Raw genomic sequence first — 23,708 nt, 5'->3', positions numbered from 1 at the left:
CTGAGCTTTATTTCTGAGGTTTAGTTCAGTTATGGTCAAAGCACTTGCTTTTGTAATTAGTTTCAGTACAAAATATGATTTTTCCCATCCTTTTTTTGCAGCAGATCCTTTTTCTTTCTTCCACAGGCACTTGTGAACATGAGTGGAGTTCAGCAAATCAGATTGTTCCTGGGTCAGGCTGCCACATGTCTTGTCCCAACAACTCGAATGCCTTGTGTATCCCTGAAGCTTCTAGCTTCTATTTATGATGTGTTTGTGGCTATGCAGGAATTTAAGATTTGCAAGTGTGTTCTTAGTTCTCCCTTCCCCTGCAACTTTCTAATATTTATTTACTTAATAAATATTTCTTAGCTGTATACAGTATACATCTGAAATTTTAAGTGCTAATGCAAAATTAGGTAAAACCAGTCAGATTTCAGTGAAACCTTCCTGGTTTACAAAGAACAGGTCCGCTCATGAATCATTATTAGAATGACTTAAAACCAAGCACATTATAGTGACTGTTTTGAACTGGCTTGACCTGATTTTCAGGGGGAAAATGACATTGTTTCCTTATAAGAAGATTTACTGTCTGAAAACAAAACCAAGTCAGGACTCAAAACAGGTAGGATGTAGCATATGAATCAGTCCTAGCGAGAGCTTAATTAGGTGGCACCCTAGTGGTACACAGAGACTCTCATTCCAGAGAGTTGTTGTCTACAGAGCAGCTAGTTCATATGCCTGCTGGCTTAGTCTCTCGGGAGATCAGCTGTGCGGGAAGATCATATGTCATAAGTAAATGGCGATTGCCCCACGTAATCAGGAAATATCTAATGACTAATTTGCACCCCTTTCCAATTGCAGTTTGGTAATGACATCCTTGGAAGCTGTTGGCTTTTAGCTTGGTCTTAAAAGGAAATTACACGATCAAGACATCTCTCTGTCCTGCTCTGTCATTCCCCCACCGCTCCCCAGTTTCACCACTCTAGTAAAGTTTGTATCATTTGGCCAACTTCAAAAAGATTTGACAAAAGTCTATCAAGGGGTATTAACGAAGTTAGTACAAGTTTGTGGAGAGTCAATATTGGATGGAGGGAGAGAGAGTGCCAGATGAGTGCTGCCATTGAGGGAAAATCTGCAGCATAAGCTGTGCTCTTTCCGTCTTGCCAGCTGGCCAGTCCAGATATTCCTGCCTGCAGCCAGTGCATAGCTTGGAGTTAGCTACCTCCTGCGCCATGTCTCATCCAGCTGTTCGGGTATGATTAGAACATGAAAAATGTCGCAGAAATGCGGACTGGCTTATATGGCCTTGGGGAGAAATGGAGAGGTTACAAGAGAAGCAGTGTGGACTGTGGTCTACTAGAGGACACAGAAGTTTTGCTGGAGTCCAGAGGATGTTACATTGAGTAGACTGAAAGAAGCATACATCTTTAAATATGGGCCTGTTACCCTCCCGTGAGTCATATGCCATCTCTCTCTTTTTCTTTTTTTTAGTTGAAAACTAATTAATTATTTTTAATGAAAACGAATTCTGCACTGATGGGTATATGAAATTGTGCATATAAAGCTGATGCATCATGTAACTTGGGCTTCTGTCTTCAAGACAAAACTTTGTAGCAGAGGTGCTCTTCCAGGCTCAATTTTTGCAGCCTGACTCACTCTTCTAAGTAGTAATAGTAGTAGTAGACCCTGGTAAGTGGTGCTGTATACATTTTTTTGAAGCCAGTAGAGTGGCAACTGAAGAAGTTGGAGTCAGGGAGAGGCAGGGGCATGCCTTCCTTGAAAACTAGAGAGATTCCTTAAAAACACCGTAAGAAACACCACTGTTAAGAATGGACAATTGCTCACAGGTGCTTAGGGGCAACCACTAAGCAGAAAAGTTAGAAGCCTTCCCTGGGATCACTTGAGACCCCTTGAGATCATAGGGATGAAGCCACCATTCCCTCCAGGCTGTAGCACCACAAGCATTGCACTGTGAGTTCCCCATATGGCTGCCCCATGGAAGTGCCATGTTCTTCGCAGGGCAACACTAATGAACACAAATTTCATCTGCAAACGTGCATTACTATGTTGATAGGAACACACACGCTTGAGTGACCTGAATCTATGGGAATCAGGTGCCCTATACCACCCTCATGGGTGGAATAGACTTCTGTGTGTCCCTAACTAGTTTCCTCCTAAACATAGCCCTCACAAGCTGAACAGCAAAGCTGAGGCTTACGCTGTATTTCCAGGAAGAAGGATTTGCCCAGCTGTAGCAAACTGAGGCGATAAAGAGTTAGAATGATGCACAGATAATCCAGTGCAGGTCATTGAAACTATCGTTAGCAGATCCAGCTCTGAATAAATGTGGAGAGCAGATCTGTTAAGTAAGAAATTGTCACTCATACACAGTAGGATTACGTGTTGTTCTTGGACGGTACACATGAGTAAGGACAGTTTACGTGACAGTGCTTGGTGTTATGCTTGGATGACTGTTCACAATATCTGAACTGTGAACTGTCAGATTCATTCCACAGCGGTTACTGCTGAGGAAATTCCAGAAGAAGCCTCCCGGGGTCTGAAGCGTGAGGCTGTTTTGGACGCAGAACAGCAATATGTGAAACTCAGCAGTCAGCTTTCCAGCAGAGAGGCATGTGCTGAGATGAGCAGTAGTCAGAGAAGTCGTGAACATGCTGAGATGCAGTAGGCATTACAGAGCTTGATCCTGTGAGTCAGTACTCGCGCAAACAGGCCTGGCACGAGGGAAATGGGTATCCCTCGGAGTATTTCAGAAGGCAAGACCATCTGCCTGACCAAGGCTTTGTACCTGCTGACTTCCAGATCACCTCTAGCTGCCTTCCATGTGAATGTGGGTAGGCTCTCTTCAGTCCAGATGACAGCAGCCCCTCACCACCTTTGGCACGTTTCCTTCTGAAAGTAAGGAAAAGACAGGGAACAGATAGCATCATGTCAGCCAGAATTTAGAAAGCGAGTTCTTCCCCACCTGCTGCCATATCTCTTTCATTATAGGTGAGTCTGTCATGCATTGGCTGCAGGCGGTACAGATGTGCTTGAGTTATGTTTAAATTAGTTATCATGAGTGGTGGTGTCAGTATAGCTATGACAGAACTCACCAAAGTGTTTGCATCAGCTTCGTTGAAGTTACCGTTGAAGTTACCCACCTTGCTTAGGTTCTTCGGTAGCACCTGCTGTGTGAAGAAACTCTGAAATCCCTCAGTGTCCTTAGCGTGGGCCTCTGGGTGGGCCAGAGCATAGAAAGCTGTCCCGGCTTAGGTAGGCCCTAAGGAAATGCATACCGAGTATTACTACCCACATGACTTAATCTTCTTTGAGTTACCCAGTTGTTAATTCCTTAAATGCAGGAAGCGATTCCGTTGCTTTGTTGCACACTTTGGCTGCTTGCCTTTCCACAGCAGGTATTTGGCTTGGCATCTGTAGTGAGACCATCCATTCACTGGCGGCAGGCCCAGAAAAGCTAATAGGCAATTAAACGAGAGACAATGTCTCTTTCATTTCAACAAGTGACGACCTTTCCTAACTGCACAAAAATGAGTTTGGAGGATATGACCCAGATAAAAGTCTTAGGTCAACTTTTTAACACCGCCTAGAAACCATTTAACTTGAGCAATCTCTGAAGGGGCAGGGGTTTTTCCTAACAAGTCAGATGTTCTCCTCCAGTGCTTTGATCAGGAATGAATAATGTTCTGATTTGTAAGAGAGCGCTAGAAAAATGTAAAGTCACTGCTACTTATTAGTGTCTACAATCAGAGGGTATATACTGCTGATATTCCCTCTTATCTTTATTATTATGTTACCTTTTTTTCTATACCAATATTATGTTTCATAGTATTCCCTAGTACCTATGACTCCTCCTGTGGATCCAGCTCTGTCTTGAGGTACAAACATATAAACCTCTGCTCTGAGAGAGCCAATACTGCGGCTTTTCAGTGTCCAGGATTATTTGCTGGAGGTAGTAGCCAAATTTCAATATCATGATACTATTTTGTGCAAAGTATCTTTTATATCTATCATATGTTTTCTTTCCTTAAATTTCCTTGTGTGCTTCTCTAGTTTTGAACTGTTTCCAGTCCATATTCCCTTGTAAATAATACCTGAATATGTAAGAAATACAAGCATCCCGTTGTTCAACTTGTGTTACAAAGGATCTCAACTCAGTTTTGTGAACTGCATTGTGGCACGCATCACGCACTCTTGTGCGCTCATTTCTTAAATACCTTTTCAGATGTTAACATTTGCATTTAAAATTACGATCTGTAGCAAATGATGGTCAGTATTTTCTTGCCTGTCTTCTGGATGTTCACCTAATTTTAACATTCTGGAGTCCTTAGGTCTGTCTTTTTCCCCTCAACAGAGTTTGAGGGTCTCCTTTATCTGTGCTCATTGGTGACAATAAGAGCACAAACCAGCACACTGTTAATAGCTGCAAAGGAATGTGTTTGTATTACTCAAGCATTACCTTAGCAAATATAAAGGGTTGGCTTTAACATCAGTTCTTTGGTAATCATTTATCCGTTTTTCAGTTTCAAGTGCCAGCTTACCTTTTCTGAGGTGGCTAATGGGATTATAGTTACTGCCATGCTGTGACCTTACTTTGTGTGACTCTTGGACATACAGCAATTTCAAAAAGCACATAAATTGATTGGCTGGTGGTGGACTGACCTGGTTCTGGTATTTTATACCTAACATATAAGGGCAAGAGGGGCTTCCTTTTGAGAATGGGAGCAAGTTGTTCAATCAATTTGTTCTTACCCCTACTGAGGGGGAGGAACCCCCAGGCTTTTGAGTGGTAGGTGTGATCCTGGATAAAGATTACAATTGGGTGATGCCTTTCTCTCCCCCCATAGCTGTTCAGCTAGTAAGCCTTTGAGGTTATCCCAACTCCTGAAAGGCATGAAAAGCTCCTCTTGGCCTTACCAGCAGCTGAAAATGCTCTGCATCTTATGAACTTCCTGCAGGTTTTTGCCCTTGGATCTGTAAAAACATTAGGAGCAACTCTTTATTCAGACGGCAGAGTGGATCTCTCGCCGTGGGCTGTTAGGTCCTGCTTGTCTGCCAGAAACAGGCAGGTTTTCTGATTGCTGGGGCAGATCTTGGTTCTGTGGTTTGCACATTAATTCAGGCATAATTACACTGAATATGCAGCTGGCTGCTGCTCCTTGTGTATCTGGCTCTAACATCTGACAGCAGGACTTGCACTTTGTCCATGCCTTGTACAGGCATGATACAGCAGATCCTGTAACAGTTGATGGTTGTTCCAGTGGCTTTATCTAAGCAAGGAATAAAGGATGCAGGGCCAGCAATATGCTGCCATTGTGCTGATACTTTCTAGGTAGTAATATTTTGCAGTAGTGGGTAGAAATATGTGGGGGTCCCCAGGGAGCACGATCAAAAGCCTGATATAAAAAAGTGGGGGTTTTTCAATTTGAAAATTTAATACAGTATTAATACAGCTCATGAGCAGTAAAATGCGTGTTTCATTTCAGGGCATTGTTAACTAAGATTAAGTTTTTGCTTCCCAAGGGGACCCTTCAAAGAAGCGGTGAAAACAAAGTCCTCCCATCCTGATAGAAAAGATTTCCCTTAACTGAGAAACAAACTCTTTAAAAATAAATACATAAAAGTCTGTTATGTCTGCAAATAGTTGGAAGTGGAGCAAATATGAGTCTCTTATAATATGAACTATTCACCCAATTACAAAATTAACAATTCACCCAATAAAAAAAACCAACAAAAAAAAAAAAGAAAACCAAACATCCCCAAACCTGTGTTAGCCAATTTCAATCCAACTAAGTTTTCAGGTTCAGTGAAGCTGAGTAATTTTTGAGGGTGTGCTTTGGGTAGTTGTGGTCTTTTGGCTGAACTGATGACATCAGTTGAGAAAGCTGTGACACGAGACTGGTGACCATGTGAAAATGGGAACACTTGTTGGAATCATCACAAAATCTTTGAAGTCTTCTCTTACGACACCCACACTTTAATCCTCTATGTTACTTTCATTGGTTGTGTTGCAATGAGGGAAAAATGAAGAAGTCATACTTGACTTATACCCTAGAAGATAATAAATCCGCAATCTCAGAGAATACTTTCCTAAAGCAGTTTGAGTGCTATGTGTAGGTTCATTCTTCAGCATGTTTGGACTCTGTAATAAAATCGATTACGTTTGTTCCTGGCAACAAAAAATGCTTGCTTGTTAGTTGAAAGGAAGGAAAAAATAATATTGATAAGTTTGCTTAATTTTCAGTGAGCTATCCAAAAGAGCATACAAAACAGTGAGAGGGGCAAGTATTCATTTCAGCTTGTTAAAGGGAGATGTTTAGAGAAGGAGGTGTTTGGAGGAAAAACATCGATAACATTTTTGATAAATGCAGTCACTACTGAAGTTACGGTCAATGGTTATCTTCCCCATTATCTTGTATTTCTTTCTTTTTCTCCTTTTTTAAATTTTCTGATTGCTTGGCTTCAAACAGCCTCAATACACACAGGGTGCAGGAATATGCAAGGAGACCATGCTAAAAATTACACCAACAAATGTGAGCACACCATTTTTTCTTTCTCAAAATTGCTAGTGAGCGCTGGTGTCAACAGTACACAGAGAAGGCAGAAGAGTAAGTAAGCTAGAAGGATTCTTTAGAACATGGGCCACTGAAAAAAGCAACTTCTGATTTGCTTGAAATTCAGCATTTTTACCTTTGGTTTTCTTCTAAATAGTCAAAATTCCATTAAAATTAAATTGATCAGAACACTGACTGAAAAGAATCATTTCACCTATCTCCAAATACTGTTTTGCTGTGAGATCGAAGTAGTTTAATTTAGATAAAGTTTGCCATTAGCATTTGAGTATGTGCTTGAATTTGACAAAATAATTGGTTTCTAGTGAAGCTTTTCAGTTTGTTTAAATCCTCATTATTCTGGTGGAACACTGTTTTATCAGCACACTTTCCATCTGGATGGCCCTAGCTTGTATTCATGGTACACATTATTTGAAACAAACTGTACTTGGTACTTCTCACTGAGAACTCAGTCTTTTTCTTTTAATAGTCATTTTAGTATCAGAAGGCATTTGCATGCTCTCCTTTATCCGTTCCTCCAAGCAGGAATAATATTAAGGAGAATTTTTCAACAAGGAAATTGCTCTATAGCATTTGGCCTGCCGATAGGTCAAGTGCGTGCAGATAGATTTACAGCCTTTCCCATGTTTCTTACTCATTCTAGTCTCCTGCTGACTTCGGTGAAAGACTTGGGTATGCAAAAAACACTTTTTTTTTTTTTTTTGGTGTTAATCTTAACTAGGAGTGGGTGAAGCTACAGTCTTCAATATGAACCAGCTGCAACAGTGCCTGTTTTCTTTGGCTCTCTTTTTATTCAAATTGTGTTCACCGTGAACCGTGCTTACGTAAATTGCTTCTCTTTTGTAGAATGAGTCTTTGCTGTCAGAAGTGAAGTACCAAACAGAGAAAGCCTAGAGGGAAGCGAGAGAGAAGCAGGAGTTAGTGCAGCCTTGTGCACTCTACCTCTAACAATAGGAGCCTGAGGACACAAGGACTCCACCTGTCTTAACCTTCTGGAAAAAGGAGTTAGCAGAAAGTGAGGAGTTGATAGAATTTTGACAACAGGAATTAAGTGAGTCGGCAAACATGTTTTTATTGGCTTGATTACTGGTCTGCTGCTGACAATGTTTGGCTTAGTCATCCGTGAACCAGCCCAGATTGCTGTGCGTTTGTTTATCAGTTATCGATAATTCAAACATAAAGCTTTCAGAGCATTACATTTCTTGACAAGTCACTTGCTCTTCGTTATTTGTGTTGGGTCATGAAGTGCCTTTCACACAAAGATCTGACACCTGCATGGACAACTCTTTTCAGTAGGAGCAACTGAGCTGCATTAAATATGAATTAGTACTTAAGGAAAGACTGTGGAGGTTGATGGTCCAGAAGTTCTGGGGGAAGAATAGTCTATAGTTTTGATAAAAGAGAGTAGAGCCTATGTGTTCACATAATGGATTGTGCTTGATTTTAAGCATGCCTTTCTGCTTACAGTGGCCTTCATGCCTTTCCAGTTACAGTGTGCTACCTACAAATTTCTCGCAGACCCCACGTGGCACAGTGAGCTGCAAATTAAATTTTGGCTCTGGTGTTCTGCTTGCAAATATAGTGAATGTTTGTTCTGATTTGGCAGGAAGAAAAAGGTATATAGGGTATTCAGATTTTATTTGCACCCATTTTACGCTGGTGTCGTTACTTTATGGTGCTGGGTGAAGCCCTAACACAAGCTGTCCCGAGACGTGGTTTATATCCTTACTGACTGATGTTCAGTAAATTCTTAAAAGCAATGGCATATGCTGGTTCCTGCATCTGTGTTTCATTCTGCAGAGGCAGGCGCTTTACTCTCCCCAAGATCTGTTGAGCTTTTCCAGCAGCCGCTGAAAGTGTCAACATGCAGTTACGGGATGTGTTTTCTGAAACTAGAATCCATTAACTTGCTGAAATACTCTTGATGCTTGTTAAGGACCTGGATCTCCAGGTCTGATGAATAATTACTTTACAGGTCCATCTGTTACTGTCCCAGCAACATAACTTTTTGGAGGGTCAATGTGAGACCATTTTGTGAAGCAGTTAGCACAGCACTGCTACTTAGGCAAGGTACTGGTGCTATCATGATTGTGCTTGGATTTGTGAATAATACTGAGATCATAGCATTGCAGTTTGGAACTTGTTGTGAGGTTGTCCCAGGATTTTGATGCAAGGAGGTATGATTTATCCTGACCATGGGGCAGGGGAGGGGTTGTGCAAAAAGTAACAAAAAACTAATAACTTCTAGAAGTTTCTGCTGGGTGAAATTATTTTATTCAGGAAACCTTAGACCGTGGGCTTTAGGTTGTTGAATCAATACCGTTCCTAACTGTAGGCATTAGCATCTACATCTAGTGTGATAGAAATTTGGAAACATGGGCAATTCAAGTCAGGAGCTCTTTTTGTCAGTAAAACCGCTGAGGAAATGTGCTGTTGACCACTTTCCTTTTTCACTCAGCCAGTATAATAGTTTTGCAATAAAAGCAATTCCAAAATAAGTCTTGCGTAACAGGATGAGAAGCCTATCAAAGTGCACCTCTGGACTTCTATGGAGATTTGGCCAATCCTATATAGCTTCAAATTTCTTCTTGTAGTGGAAATCCCCTTCCCACTGACCATTCTTCTATGGTTTTTTTGGTTTTTGTTGTTTTTTTTAAATTGTGGTGTCTCTGACCAGATATTTAGATCTGGTGATTTATAGACTAAATGAAAATTTACTGTCCCCCACAGTTTTGAGGGGAAGATCAATTTGCCCATCTCCTCCTTAATTTCTGCTCCGTTCTGAACTGGCAAGTCTGCAGCTAGCCTTCCCCTCACAGCAGAAGTTTAATGTTTGCTGTTCCAAAAAAAATATTTTCACCTCTAGCCACACACATCTTGCAGTTTTCTTTGGAAGGCTTCCAGCCCCTCTTTTAGAACATCATAGCTTATTTTGAACCTTCTCCATCTCTTGGATTTCATAGTCTCACTTTCTTTTGATTTTAATTCTTTTTGCCTGTTTTCTTCCAGCCCTACTCCACACCCACTCACCCCCACCAGCACCTTCACTTACTTCCTCTTGTTTCACCAGGAATGCTGGGTAGCTGATGGTGTGTCTTCTTTGCAGACTGAATCTACTTCTCATACCAGTGTCTCCCTTTCTTGTTATTGGTGATTAATCAAAATTTGGGGGTTCAAAGTGCTTTTTCAGTCAGAAGAAAAGATTTGTGGATGTAATTAGATATCTTTCACGTAACCCCATGTATTTATTAAAATGGACAAAGCATTCCTTTCCTAAGGAGCCAAACACCAGATGTAGTTTCCCCACTTCACATTCCTTTTGTCCAGTGTCTGGCAAAAGCCCTGTCTTGGTGTTTTTTTCTACTGCAGTAATTCCACCTGCACTGGGCTCTTTGTTTGTGAGGTTCTTCTGTGCTTGCCTGCCTGTTACCGCTGCCTGGTTTCTGCATGTGCTCCCTTCCTCACACCGATGTCCAGCCAGGCAGGCAGGAAGTGTTCGTGCAAAGCCAAGTTTTGAGTTTTGAGCTGGCTCCCATGGCTATTGTCCACAAAGCTGGCTTCAGCCTGCGGGGCTGTGGCAGCCTGTCCTGACTGGGGCATGGTGGAGTGGCCTGCATAGTCCCGTTGCGCAACTTCAACAAAACACTGGCAAGACTCTTGCTGAGTCACAGGAGGATTGTATGGGCCTAAAACAACTTTTTTTTTTTTTTTTTTTTGGTCTTAGTGCTCTGACCTTAATCTAAACCACAGAACAGTTCTTTGAGGCCTGTCTTTCAGCCTTCCTTTTTGATGGTATTTTCTGAGTCCTTCTGTGCTCTTGTGTCCTGTACTTGGATTACAAAATGAGAGAGACGGTAATCACCCAAGTACCTACATAATGACAACTTGAGCCCTGTGTAGTCTGGAGGTATTAGCATTTCCAACCCTGAACCTGGAGATGTGACTGTTGAATTCCAATCAGTTTGCCTCTGAGGGAGAATGACAGTGTCTTGCTATCACCACCTACTGCTGCCTCTTGTCTGTGCATTTTCGTTAATAGGCATGAGTTTCTTGACAGTGGGGAGAAACAATTAAACTAAGCCCAAACTCCTGAACGTCTCCAACCGAATGTTTGCTTGCCAACACCCTGCATTTGGGTGGGCAATCTCTGGGAGGTTTCGTGCATTGCATCAAAGAAACAGTAATAGCAAAGCTGTTGGGGTGCAGAGGGATTTGCAGAGAATCATCAGCAGAGCGTTCAGTGCAGAGGGTGGAGTGGTAAGTTACTGGGTGGAAGGGCTTTGTGCTGTTTAAGCTGCAGTGGCACATTGTCATGTATTCTACAGGTTGTCTTCTTATCAGTTGTACAGTTCATTTTTCATTATGCATTTAGTTTGAAAACACCATCTGTTTGTTTTGGGCAGCTTCTCTTGCATAATTATTCAGAGAAGGGTAACTAAATACTAGTGAGGGCTCTTTCCTGTGTCTTGTGTCATTTTTCTTTATTCTTTCTCTACTTCACCTGTACTTTACTTGGAAGTCAGATTGCATCTTTTTCCTAGATGGCATGGGGGACTTTGAGAATTAACCTCCCAGTGTGAAATGTTTTCCAGATTTCATTTCTTGGGGATGTGCTAATAAAAGGTACCCATAACATATGGGAAATAAAAAGCTGCCTGCCTCTGCTTAGCTGCAAAATCTTCACAGTTTTTCTTATTGCATACTGGGTAGACCCTGAGGCACCTGTGAAGTCTGAAGCAAACAACAGATGTATTCCCCCAAATTTGTATCTCTAAGATAACTGTCAGCCTGCAGTGAACTCTGGCTTGCTAGGAAGAGTTCAGCTATGCTCCTGTTTATGAACAGCTGAGTTCATCATAGTTGGAAAACTGTGAGTGCTACTTAAACAAATAATGGATGCACACAGGCATAGTTGCCAAACCCTCAGCAAAATGTCATCTGGACCAGTATCTTGAAGGCAAGTTACAATGAGTCATATGGGGCTCACAGTATTTCAGGACAGTGACAACTGCAGCTACTTGCATTTTCTAACTAACTCCATGAATACATGTTTTAGATGCTCCTGTCTCAGTAGATAAAAATTAGATGCAGATGATATTCAACAGGGACTGAAAGCTCTCTGCTGTGTTGGAGGGTACTAAAAAAAAAAAAGGCTTATCTTCTTTCTTCTAGATGCAAAACATAACTGAGTGCACTCATAAGAGCTTTAGTGATCTCAAATATTCCGCTTTTAAATAAGTACACAGAATCTATATTTCCTTGTATCATGTTAGATCCCTAGCAGTGCTGCCACGTATGTATAACTTATAATCTTTTCACCCCATAGGACCTCAGAAAAACAAAAGATCAGTTTTTAAAAAGTTTTTTTCTGTTTTCAAAATGCCTTTCTTCTGGTGTTCTAAACTTACGTAGTTACTTAAAAAACTGCTTTAATGTTTGGGGGTTTTTTATCAAGTAGTCGGGCCAGATGTGAGGGGTTTCTAGGGGTCAGATCTAAAAGCAGGATTTTCACAATGTCCCAGATTTTAAGCCTTATTTTGAGGTGCCCAGTTGTCCCCTTTCACAGACACTGTGTCCAGGTGCTTAGGTTTCTGATTTCCAGGGCCAAGTTAACAAGTTCTTATTTGTATTCCCCCCCTCAGAAGACCAATTTGCTTTCATAGTTCAGTGTAGCACCTGTAGTTAACTTACTAAGACCTGCAAATAACATCACCACTTTTTGTGCCAAGTGGCAGACTTAAATTCAGTGTTCAGGGAGGTGAATTTAGGAAACAGGAGAAACTTGCAATGAAGTGAAATATTACTTTGGTGACATTGTTTTTGTTTACAAAGAAAGCACAGTTATGTTTGCCTGGATGCTAGTAGCAAAAAACTTGTTTACACTATTTTTTCCAGACAGCAGTTAGCCCAGAGTGTCCCTAGTGTTTTCTGAGGAACATATTCTAAGTGCTTTCCTTGGCTGAATGTACTTTATTTGTTTATATCCTGCTTCATTTCCACCTCCAACCTTGTCTTCCTAGTATATGGGAAAGAGGGGTGTTGTGGTTTAACCCCAGGCAGCAACTAAGCACCACACAGCCACTCACTCATTCCCCCTCCACCCAGTGGGATGGGGGAGAAAATCGGGAAAAGAAGTAAAACTCGTGGGTTGAGATAAGAACAGTTTAATAGAACAGAAAAGAAGAAATGAATAATGATAACACTAATAAAATGACAACAGTAATAATAAAAGGACCGGAATGTACAAATGATGCGCAGTGCAATCGCTTACCACCCGCTGACCCACACCCAGTTAGTCCCCAAGCGGTGATCCCCCGCCCCGCTTTCCCCCCAGTTCCTAAACTAGACGTGACGTCCCATGGTATGGAATACCCCTTTGGCCAGTTTGGGTCAGCTGTCCTGGCCATGTCCCCTCCCAACTTCTTGTGTCCCTCCAGCTTTCTCGCTGGCTGGGCATGAGGAGCTGAAAAATCCTTGACTTTAGACTAAACACTACTTAGCAACAACTGAAAACATCAGTGTGTTATCAACATTCTTTGCATACTGAATACGAAACATAGCACCGTACCAGCTACTAGGAAGACAGTTGACAGTTAAGTCTATCCCAGCTGAAACCAAGACAAGAGGTTTTCCAGCCTGCTGCCTGATCCTCTTCCCTGCATGTTCATGTTTCTTTCCTGTGGAGATGAGGATATGGCAGGGGATGATGAAAATCCAGGTGTTGTCCTGACAGGAAGTCAGGATGCAGCTGGGTCACTTGTGCAGCTCCAAGAGTTGGGGAGTGCTCTCAAAACTGTCTTTTTAGATGGAGCCACTAGGAATGGGTATTATCCAGCCTGGCTTACATCAATCAGCGATATCCCTTTACTTGTCTGTGCTTTTCATAGGTCTTTGTTTTGCATGGTGAAACAGGCTTTTGTTTTGCTGCTAATTTTTTCATCTGGAAAAGATATTACTTGTTCATAAAAATTATTACTAATGAAGGATAGTGATTGTATCTATTAGTTCCAGCATGATTTAACCTTGATGCTGTACATACTGTATTCACCCACTGGCATTTGTCTTCTGAATCGGTATCTCAGAAGCCACATGGAGGTGTGCTAGCATCTTGATGACATCCATACATGCTATTCTTATAGTCCTTCTGCCATTCCTCCTGGTGCATCCACACCTGGACATTCCCCTTCGTTCTCTATTCAAACCAGTTTTAATGTTGATATCACAAGGCTGTACAGCATGAGGCAACCAGTGATATAAAGCTGCATGTGATAAAGAAATCCTCATGCTCTTCTAGAGATCTTTGCAGGTTACCTAAGTTTTTCAGGAGTCAGTTCTTAATGTGTTGTTTCTGTCGCATTTGCAGGGCTAACCACAGCAGTTATGAGGGCCATTGACACAGCAGGTATAAAGAGGAATCCAGTTCCAGTCTTAAGAAGCCTTAAGGATGGAAATGTCCCAGAACATGCTTGTGTCAGGTAGGTAAGTACATACTTGGAAGCTGGTTCTGCATGGAAGCAAGGCATCTGTGGATTAAATAAATCAAGCAACTCTTGCTCATAATGCAAGTTTCATTGTTTGAAAATAAATATTCCATAGACACAGATCATCCAAGGTACTTCGATATCTACTTCCTATCTACATAAGGGGGCTAAGTGTCTTGACAGACTTTGGACAGTGAATCAAAAGTGAGCTACTGGATCTGTTCAGCAGTGTAGCCTAACACTGTGAAAAAGGTTCCCACCTTCCAAGTATGGATGCTGGAGCCACATGTCAGGCTACTCCTGAGGTAGTGCAGTTTTCAGTCTGATATGTTAGTATGAGATGCTTCATTTCTGGTTTACGGTAATACAATGGGCTGTCACGAATTCCTAATGCAGAAGGAAAATAACCCTTCTATAGCTGTGTAGATAGCTGCAGACAATAGGAGCCTCAGGAGTAGGAGAAATATCCACTTGTACAAAAAAGTAGTGGATGGCTATTATGAAGTCAGTGTATCATGGTCTTTTTGCCCAACAAGGACCTGGAGTTGCCGTATTTCCTCTAAGAGTGTGTGACACAATGCAAGAGAGCTGAGAAGAAGCAGAGCTGCCCCTTGATATCTGTCCTCAACAAATTACTGTGAGATGGTGTGAAACCAAAGAGATGAAGGGGAAATTGCTGACTTGTAAACAAGCTGCTGGTTATCAGGCTGGTCAGTCAGAAATGCCTATGCCTGGGATAGACACATACCTGGGGAGAGCCCAGGAAGATATTTTTGTTGTGTTTTGGGGTGGAGCAGTCTCTGAACAGATCAGCGGTAAACAAACAGTGCTGGCTGTCTTGGGTTTTCACTTTTTCAGTTACATCTTAGCCTAGGCAACAGAAAAGCAAGAAGTCATTAATTATAGCACACACATGATATGCAAACATCTACGGGTATCCTTGGACACAAGCTTTTGTCTGTATACTACCAACAGGTAAGGGAGTAGATGCACTGGGCTTGTACTTGACACAGCTTCTCTACAGTGAATGCAGCAGTGATGCTGAGCAGGATGAGAGAGAGTACAAATTAGGTGCCTCGAGGAAGCGATGGTGCTGAGGGAGGTGGCAGTTCTCTTTGGCTTTTGTAATCATTGCAATAACATAGCGCTGCTCGGAGAAAGGAAAGTGTCCCTGGGGAATAAAAAAATGACTCAGATGCACCAGCATGTCATGACCACCTAGGAACCGCTCATTACTCTGTACTTACAAGACCTGTGAACTCAGAACAAAGCTTGAAAAAGCACTCCCAGATACCTGACACAGTAGCAGTGCTGAAGTATAAAGGAGGGACAAAAAAGAGAAAGAAAAATCCTACTGATAATGAGGGTCGTGCTCCTTTTCAGCTCTGTGAATCTGTGAAAGGCAGGACATGTGGCACATGAATTGAAAAGGACTTGCACACTGTCTCCAGAATGCTTCGAGCATTCAAAGCAGGAGGAAGGCAGGGTGCTTTTGAGAACCAGAACCACCACATTTACCATAAAAACATCAGCCATAAGTATACATGCAATATACCAAATGACCAATAGCACAGGTTAGAATTGAATGGAACAGTGCAGCTGACTGCATTGACTATATATGCTCTGCTCATTATGCTTAGGGTGTTTACTCAATAATGTCTCCGTTTCCTTGAGCAAATACATGGCTCAGATTCTGTGGTTTCCCCAGAAATGGGGTGGGGTTCAAATACCTGCTATTTCTAAACCTTTTGTTTGCTGTTCCACAGGAAAGAAATCTGTACTGTGGTAGAATCTATATTTCTGTTTCTGTTTCTTTCAAAGCCAGTTACTGTAGGGTGCTATGGGTTGAAAGTCTTTGGCCTCATAGAAACATACAGGATGCCTTGTAAGGAGTCTAGAATCTGTTAATATATGGCTATCAGGAGTAAAAATAGAATAAAGCTAAATGTAAAGGTATAAGGGTTGCATAAAGCCTTTGCATTGGCCGGTACCAGTTCAGATCATCGCAGGGCACCATCGTGCCCCAAACTCAAGGTATTAATGCTGTAGTTAAATACTATAGCTCAAATCCTGTTCTCACTCCACTCTACTTATAAATGTGGACAACCTAGTGTCTTGCCATTATGTGATGAAACCAGAGCGCTACGATCCTAGGCCACTGTTTAACAGTTGGTAGCAATGGTCTTTGTATTGGTTTGAATGGTCCCCATCCTGCTAGAGATATTCACTCCTAGCCTTGATTCCCTCTTGTTGATTACACCAACACAGGTGTTCATAGAATGGACAAGTCAAGAGAAAAGAGCTAACTCTTATTTTGTGCCACATTATTGTTCAGTTACCAGGTCTTAATTGTGATGCATCATGCAGCCTGCATGTTAGGCATCTGAAGGGTTGGAAGAAATGAGGAAATGTGGAGATTAGATAGGAGAAGAAGGGGGATAGCAACTTCTTCTGAAGGCAGCAGTGATGTAAAAAAATATTTTTAAATCTCACTCAGAAAGAAATGCCCTGGTGTGGAGCTGCACAGGCACTTCACCACACAGAAGAGCTGAGGCTGGCCAGAAAGAGGAGGTTAGATGAACAGAAGAGATTAGTGTGTTTGTAGGTTAGATGAACAGAAGAGATTAGTGTGTTTGTTGATGCTATCCTTCTTACCCAAAAAAGCCTCAATGATCTTGAATGCTTATGTGAGGGTGGTGAAGAAAAGGTAAATGACCTCCTAATGTAGCAGGGGCAAAGCAGCTTTTTTTGCTTTTTTTGAGCGAATGAGGAACACTGTATATTGTGGCCTATCTTGGGGATCTGGTATGGTTTACAGGCTGTTTTGGGTGGGAATCAGAACCATCCTACAGTGCAGTGGTTGAAATCAGTTGGAACTGAGCATGCGCCTTGATTAAGGTCGGTTGCCCTTTAAGTGCTGGGGAAAAAGTTCTCCCAAATATGTATCTGCATCTTTAATATCAGGGGGCAACTGTATTGGAATTTGATGGCATTATAGTAAATTCCGATTCATGGTGACTTAGCTGAACTGAAGAATATCTGTTGTCTTAAGCTGTCAGAGACCCTAAAGATTAATGTAAAACAGGAAAGAATTCTTGTAGGCAAACATGTTTTCTCACTCAGATCAAATAGTTAGCATTCAGAAATATTCAGAATGTGGCCATTTAATTTACAGCCTTTCTTAAAAGTAGAAAATGCAGGATTTCCAACACTGCAGCTCAGAGGACGTTTTTGATTGCAGGGTCACAAAGTACACTTTGTATCAGTCATATCTGATTGTTGATACGGTGAAAGGAAGCAAACTGAGTCAGTGAATCACATTGTTTTAGAGACTAAGCCTGTGTGCTTAAAAGCAATCACTATAGTTCCACAGAAGAACATTGCTGGGCTTGAGATTCCCATCAGTGAGACTGAAATGTTGATCTGAAACTACTTCTTGCATTTTCTTATAGATGGAAGTGTTTGTCAGCAACAGGTAGAATTCATAGCTCTTAAGAACTAGAGTAACAATTTGCTAGCAGCTGGACATGTGAATTGGTGTGAGAGGTTTTTTGTTGTGTCCCTATAGATAAAGGGGCAGTCCGTAAAAGCCTCAGCTGAGGCCAGTGCTGGAGTTAGTGGTGCTATTCTGTCATGCCCATAGTGCTTGGGGTGAAATTGGATTAATATCACAGGAACTAATTTTGCTCACTTTTGAGCGTTTCCAGAAATTTTGACCAAATGCTATTACGTGTATTGTACCTTATCTGATTTCTTGACACTTAATAATAGTTCTATTTGACTGGACAATAACCTTTAAATATTTTGTTATCTAAGAAAGCCTCACTAAGCAGCTACTATCAGGTACTAGTACTAGAAGTAATCCTAAACAAATCTGATTCAGGCAGGTCACCTAGTTCTTGAGTCTGCAACATGACTTTTAAATTTTCTTCATAAATCACTTTGGATTCTGATGTAGACCAGAAAATGTAGGAATGGCCATTGAGGATCAGAGTGAAGTTCCATCAAAGTTGGTATTTTATTCTGTTCCTGAGCAAGGGGTGCCTTAGAGAAGAGCAGATACCTTGGAAAAGAGGAAAATAAGAGGACAAGCATTTGGGGCTACTTGTCCAGAATTTTAGAGCAGGTGTTTTCTGACCTGGGTGACATTTCTGTGCATCTACGTGTCCTTGGTGGATTTTCTTCTGTGTTCGTTGAATCTTGTCTTCAGTCTCTGTACACTTTTGAAATACACAAAATTCTTTGGCAAGAAGTTCCCCAGGTCAAGTATTTGTTGCATGAAGAATCACCTATTATTGTTTGTCTGAACTTTGCTTCCATTAGCTTTATATGATGGCCCTAGTTCTTGTATTAGAAGAATATTCTCATATTGACAAAACTCGAATAAAGGATTGCCTCTGATCCTTGTTCTAAACTGCCTAAATATTAAAAAAATCTAAAGGTTTGTTTTCAAGCACCTTCAACATGATATAACCACAATTTATAGTTAGTTATATCATATTAAATATGCACTAATGCTTTTCCAAATATTTATTTGTTATGGCTTTGAAGCTTGTTTATAGATGCTCCCTCCATTTGAACAATCCTTTTTCATACAGAATAATTGTTATATTGGAAAAACAAATACAAACCAAATTCTGTGGCTTTGCCATACAAAAATCAAGAAAAATGAATATGGCATGAAAGAAAATATTATTTGAGTCAGAATGAGGTCAGACAAAGTAGAAAATAGGACACAAATAATTTTCTAATGTGAGTGGACTGTTTCTCTAAATATATGCCAGGAGTTCAGAGTAAGTACTGAGCAGGATAGGTAGATTTCTCCGTGAGTGTAGACTGTTGAAACTGAAAATAATTTTTCAGGTTTCTTGTCATTGCCTATGCATACAAACACACACTTGGATTTTAACAGGTAGGTCACTGGGTATTTTTGGAAGGTTATTCTGGTTGTAGTCATAAGGACTGGAAAAATTTGCTCACTTTCAGACACAGCTCCTGATATCAGGAAGAGCCAGGGCAGCAGCAATGCCATTCATGATTAGATAAGGGATTAGATAAGAGATAAGCAGGCGTTGCTTGTTGCAGAGCATTACGGGCATCTGGGGAGTGTAATTCATCCTCTTTCTACATTGCGCCCTCAGAATTTGTTTCATGTTCAGTGGTTGGTTATGTCATAAAAAAATCCTAAATGTTGCAAAAGGTAATATTTTCCTGTGAGTAGCATGTGACTGTGGACTGTAGCGAACTTGCTGTTTACACTAGAAACCTTGCTAAGGACAGAGATGTAACCAGACATAAGATAGGCACAAATTTATAGAAAAAAATCCATTTACGTTGTATCAGCAGCGTAGTTTCATTTACTGGTTTCTGTAGATCAGTTTCTTGGGCACTGTATTTCCATATCTTTTCTTGCCATTTTGTATTCTCAGCACATTAACAGTTAACATGTTTTAAGACTTCACTTTTTTGCTTTTGTGGAACATGTAGGTTTAGTAGAAATGGGAGAATTATGTTTCAAACCCAGTGTTGTAGATTTGAACATAAAGACAATTTCTACTTTTTCTTTCCACCTATGAGAAAAAACAACTACAGCGGGCCACTTAGTTTTCGAGCACATTGCAAGGGAAGAGTGGCCTGCTTAAACCGAGAAATAAGTCCTCTCTGTTTTCCCCTTTCTGATCAAGAGTAATTTCTTGTCCGCCCAGGAGATTTGAATGACCATAAGCATCTCCGATGGCTCTGTTTGCAAATAGATTTTGGGTGTTCTTTTTAAAACTGCTTAAGGATTTAGATACCTTGTTGTCCCAATGACTTTTGGGTTTTTTTAGTTTTAATTCACATAAGTTTTGTGTAGTTTCAGTTAGTGGAAAAACCCAAGGTGAAAATCAGTGGAGGCTGAAGTCTGAAGTGCTGTACACTCTGAGGAAGATTTCACCCTGGATGCCTCTGTATGGGAAGGAATATTGCAAAGTTCTGTCCCATGTCCAAGACTGGGTGGTGGCAGGTGATGTTTTAAGTTCTGGTCTTTGGTCTTTTCCTGTGCTTGGTATATAATACTTCTCCTTTACTTCTGTGAAAGCCTGACTAAAGGGAGAACATAATACAGTCATCTGTTGTTTGTACACTCATTAATTATCTCCCATTGTAGCAGGTGGCAGTGCTTTCCTGAGTACCGGTAAATAGGTACTGGCTTTCAGTTAGAAGACCTTTCCTTTTGACCTTTTGACTATTAATTGTTTCCTTGATGCTTATGCTTTGCCCCCACACAGTGGTTCATCCTCCTGCAGTCTTATTCCTTCTAGAAGTTCTGCATCATGTAAAAAGAAACACATGTGATCCAGGCTTTCACTAGCGTGTCCAGTCTTACTGCTTATGAAATCTGCCACTGAATGCTTTAGTATTCAGCTAATGGGGCAAGAATGTCTTCTGTTAGTGCTTTGGTGTTATTGATGCTTCATAGCCATAAACAGAGCTTTCTTCAATTGAATGGAAGGGGACAAAGTTTGTTTTCATAAAATGTATATGCTCCTTCTTATTTGGATTTTTAAAAGTCACTACAAAGTGAGACAAAAAGTCCTTTCAAAAGTTAGCAGTAAACACTGCTGAAGATTGCTATAGTTTGAATATACACTAGCAGAACTCTAAGAGAGATGGTAGTCTAGAGGACAGGCAAATGTGTGCCTCATATATGTGTCCTACACTTCATACAATGGTAAAGAAGGAAAGAATACACTGCAAATTGTGTAAAAAAAAAAAAAAGTTTACATTTCTCGTATTTAAGGTTTGTCTTCCTGTCATCCACCTAAGTTTTAGTTTCTCTTAAGTCATTCATTATTTCCTGGAGGGAAATTCTCCCTGGCACCACCCGATTCCTTTAATTTGCCAAGCCTCCTGTGATAAGAAGGCAGTAGAAGTGAGATGAAATAGTTAAGAGAGTAGTTTCAGTAGCAGAGGCTTGAGCACAAACCTGAAGGCCAAGCACCCCTCAGCCTCTATTACAGGGAGCATCCTCAAGTCAATCCCCTGAAATTCTGGGCTTGCATCCCCTGTGGAGCAAAGGCAGCCTTCTAATCTTGTTTGTCCCCTCAAGGTAATCTGAAAAGGCTGTCAGAGACACAAGCATAATTCAGAGGGCAGACGGGTAAGCAGGAGCCCAGGGGCTTGGCGTTTTTCTTTCTTAAGCCTGGGAATGCTAGTAGTTCATTCAAGAACCTCTCAGCATGTTCACATTCATAGCAAAACAAAACTGTCAAAAAAGAACAGTATGAATCCAAGAACCATAAATATGGTCATTGCCCTGACTTGGTGCCAGACAAAAAGATGAAATGTGTATCCATGTTTCAGATATGAGAGAAGGCTCCCTTCCCCGTGATACCCTTATGTAATAAAAAGGTCGACAAATGTGATTCATAGAAACATTTACAGAGGAGGTCCCTAAAGGTAAATAGAAGAGGTATTTCAAGCTTTTACAATTTTATTGACATTTTGGTTTTAGCATGGACAGTTGAATTCTGATTCTCTTGTCTGCTTGCAATCTTGAAAAAAATATGGCCTCAAAAAAAGAGGAGTAAAAGAAGAATTGTCAGTATTTTGAAGTCTCATTTTTTCTGTGTATGCATGTAATATGTATCTTTTATTAAAGAGCCAGTCTGAGAGAGTGGACTTACTCATTTGGTCCTTTTATGAGTTATGGAGCTTTCATTATTCTGGAAAATTGTTGCAAGGAAAAGGTAGAAATCATTGATCTCAGGACCTCAGTGTGAGTGTTGCTTCAGTGCTTAGTTTTGGCATTCTGGCATTTTGTATTAGCTGAGTCAGAAAAAGCTGCTTAGCTCTCCTGTTTCCACTGTCTTCTCAAAAACTGAAGACTCATTTGGAGGTAAGGTGATTAACTGGGTCCAAATGTGCTCTCAAAACAAGCTACTTGTCTAATAACCTCTTATTTCCACAGATTTTTATAAGGTCTATATATATGAAAAATTGCTATCTGCAAAAGCAAAAGAATATTAGATTTTCCCCAGTTTACCTATATTCTGGTAAGGAATAGGAGAAATTGATAGACTGATACTGGAGTTGCCAATGTGCCCTTTGGAGGGAAAAGTCTTATTTCACATATCTGCTGGAGTCATTGGCTGAGTCCGTGGAGATACAGGCAAGTGGGATCTGGTCAACCTAGTACAACCTTTTTTTTTTTTTTTTTTTTTCAAAAAATGTGATCATGTTCCTTGTGAATTTTAACTTTCATGGAATAAGATAGTTGGACCTGTCAGAGGTTGGTAATTGTTTAAAATAAATATATTTGTAATGATGCAAAATTATTGAGCATTGCTATGTTGAAATCAGCCTGCAGAAAGTTGTAGAACAATGTCACAATGTTACCTGTTTCATGAAAGGGCAGATGAAACTTATTATCAGTGAGCCTAGTTATACCTATAACCTAACTGTATATGCACAGAAGGAATTGTAAATTAGCTATTGTCACTGAGGAAGTAGATCTGGGGTCACAGGTCTGATGTTTTTGTAGAACTGTGTACAATGTCTTATGGCAGTCAAAAAGGCACCTATAGTTTTTGGAAGCATTTAGAAAGGAATTATGGGAAAAAAAGAAGATAAAATATGAGAAAATCGTATTGCTTTCAACGTGTTATGTTGAAAGCAACCAGATGTGTGTACTTCCACAGTGTGTGATTAAACAGTAGAAGTCATTGTCACAGGATGCTGAGCTGGGTTTGAAGAAAATGCTTTGTAAGTACTGTAGATACGCAGCTGTAATAGTACAGAGTTTGCACTTGAACTCTTGCTCAGCATTAGATCTGACTAAAGGAAAACAGTTTATTCCTTTCACATTTTCCGAATTGCACTTAGATTCTCAGCCTACCTCCCAGATTCTTACACACATAGTATCTTCCTCTGTAGCAATCCACAGAAATTGTGAAGTCGTCTGTGCGCTGACTGGCTCTAATAGTTATTATTAAAAATAATTAACTGCAGATAATATTAAAAATAAGTTTTCACGATGGTTTTCAACAACAGAGATCTCAGGTTTATATTTTAGGTGGCAAAATTCTTGTTTCACTTTTGCACACAGAAACAAAATGTCTCTGTGCTGGCCCAGAAGTTTCCATGGCAGTCTGAATAATTTACAAAGGATCCATTTCCTGTGGAGTCGCTCCTAATAGCCTGTTATAAACAAAAATAAATACAATGCTTGGAACAAGTCTGCAATATCAAGCCAGTGCTATGTGTAATTTTCCTGGGATTTTCCCATGTTATGTGATAACAACATAAGAAATGCAATAATTTCCAGAATGGGAAGGAATCCATAAGCAAAAGCAAGTAAATGTTACCTGATACATAACCAGGATGTTTGTATTAGTCAATATTGAGGACAGAGAGAGAAGTGGAGGACAGCAAGCCAGTGTTTGTATTCTCTGTTCTCCTAAGGAAGAGTTAAAAGTATTTTTCAGGGACTTTCCAGGATTCCTTTCAATGACTTCCTTTATGGTTTGGAGCATGTATACATTAGAGAGAAATATACTTTTGGTATTATAAGAACAGTAACATTGAAACTTGAGGGAACAAATTACAGTTTGTGATTGAAAAGGCTGTTGATACAAGAGCAGAACTACAGCAACCAGGCATGGGAGAGGGAGTT

The sequence above is a fragment of the Accipiter gentilis genome, chromosome 12, assembly GCF_929443795.1.
Source record: "Accipiter gentilis chromosome 12, bAccGen1.1, whole genome shotgun sequence".
In the NCBI taxonomy this organism is placed as follows: Eukaryota; Metazoa; Chordata; class Aves; order Accipitriformes; family Accipitridae; genus Astur; species Astur gentilis.
The sequence above is the reverse complement of the archived record's forward strand: the minus strand, read 5'-3'. Positions refer to the sequence as shown.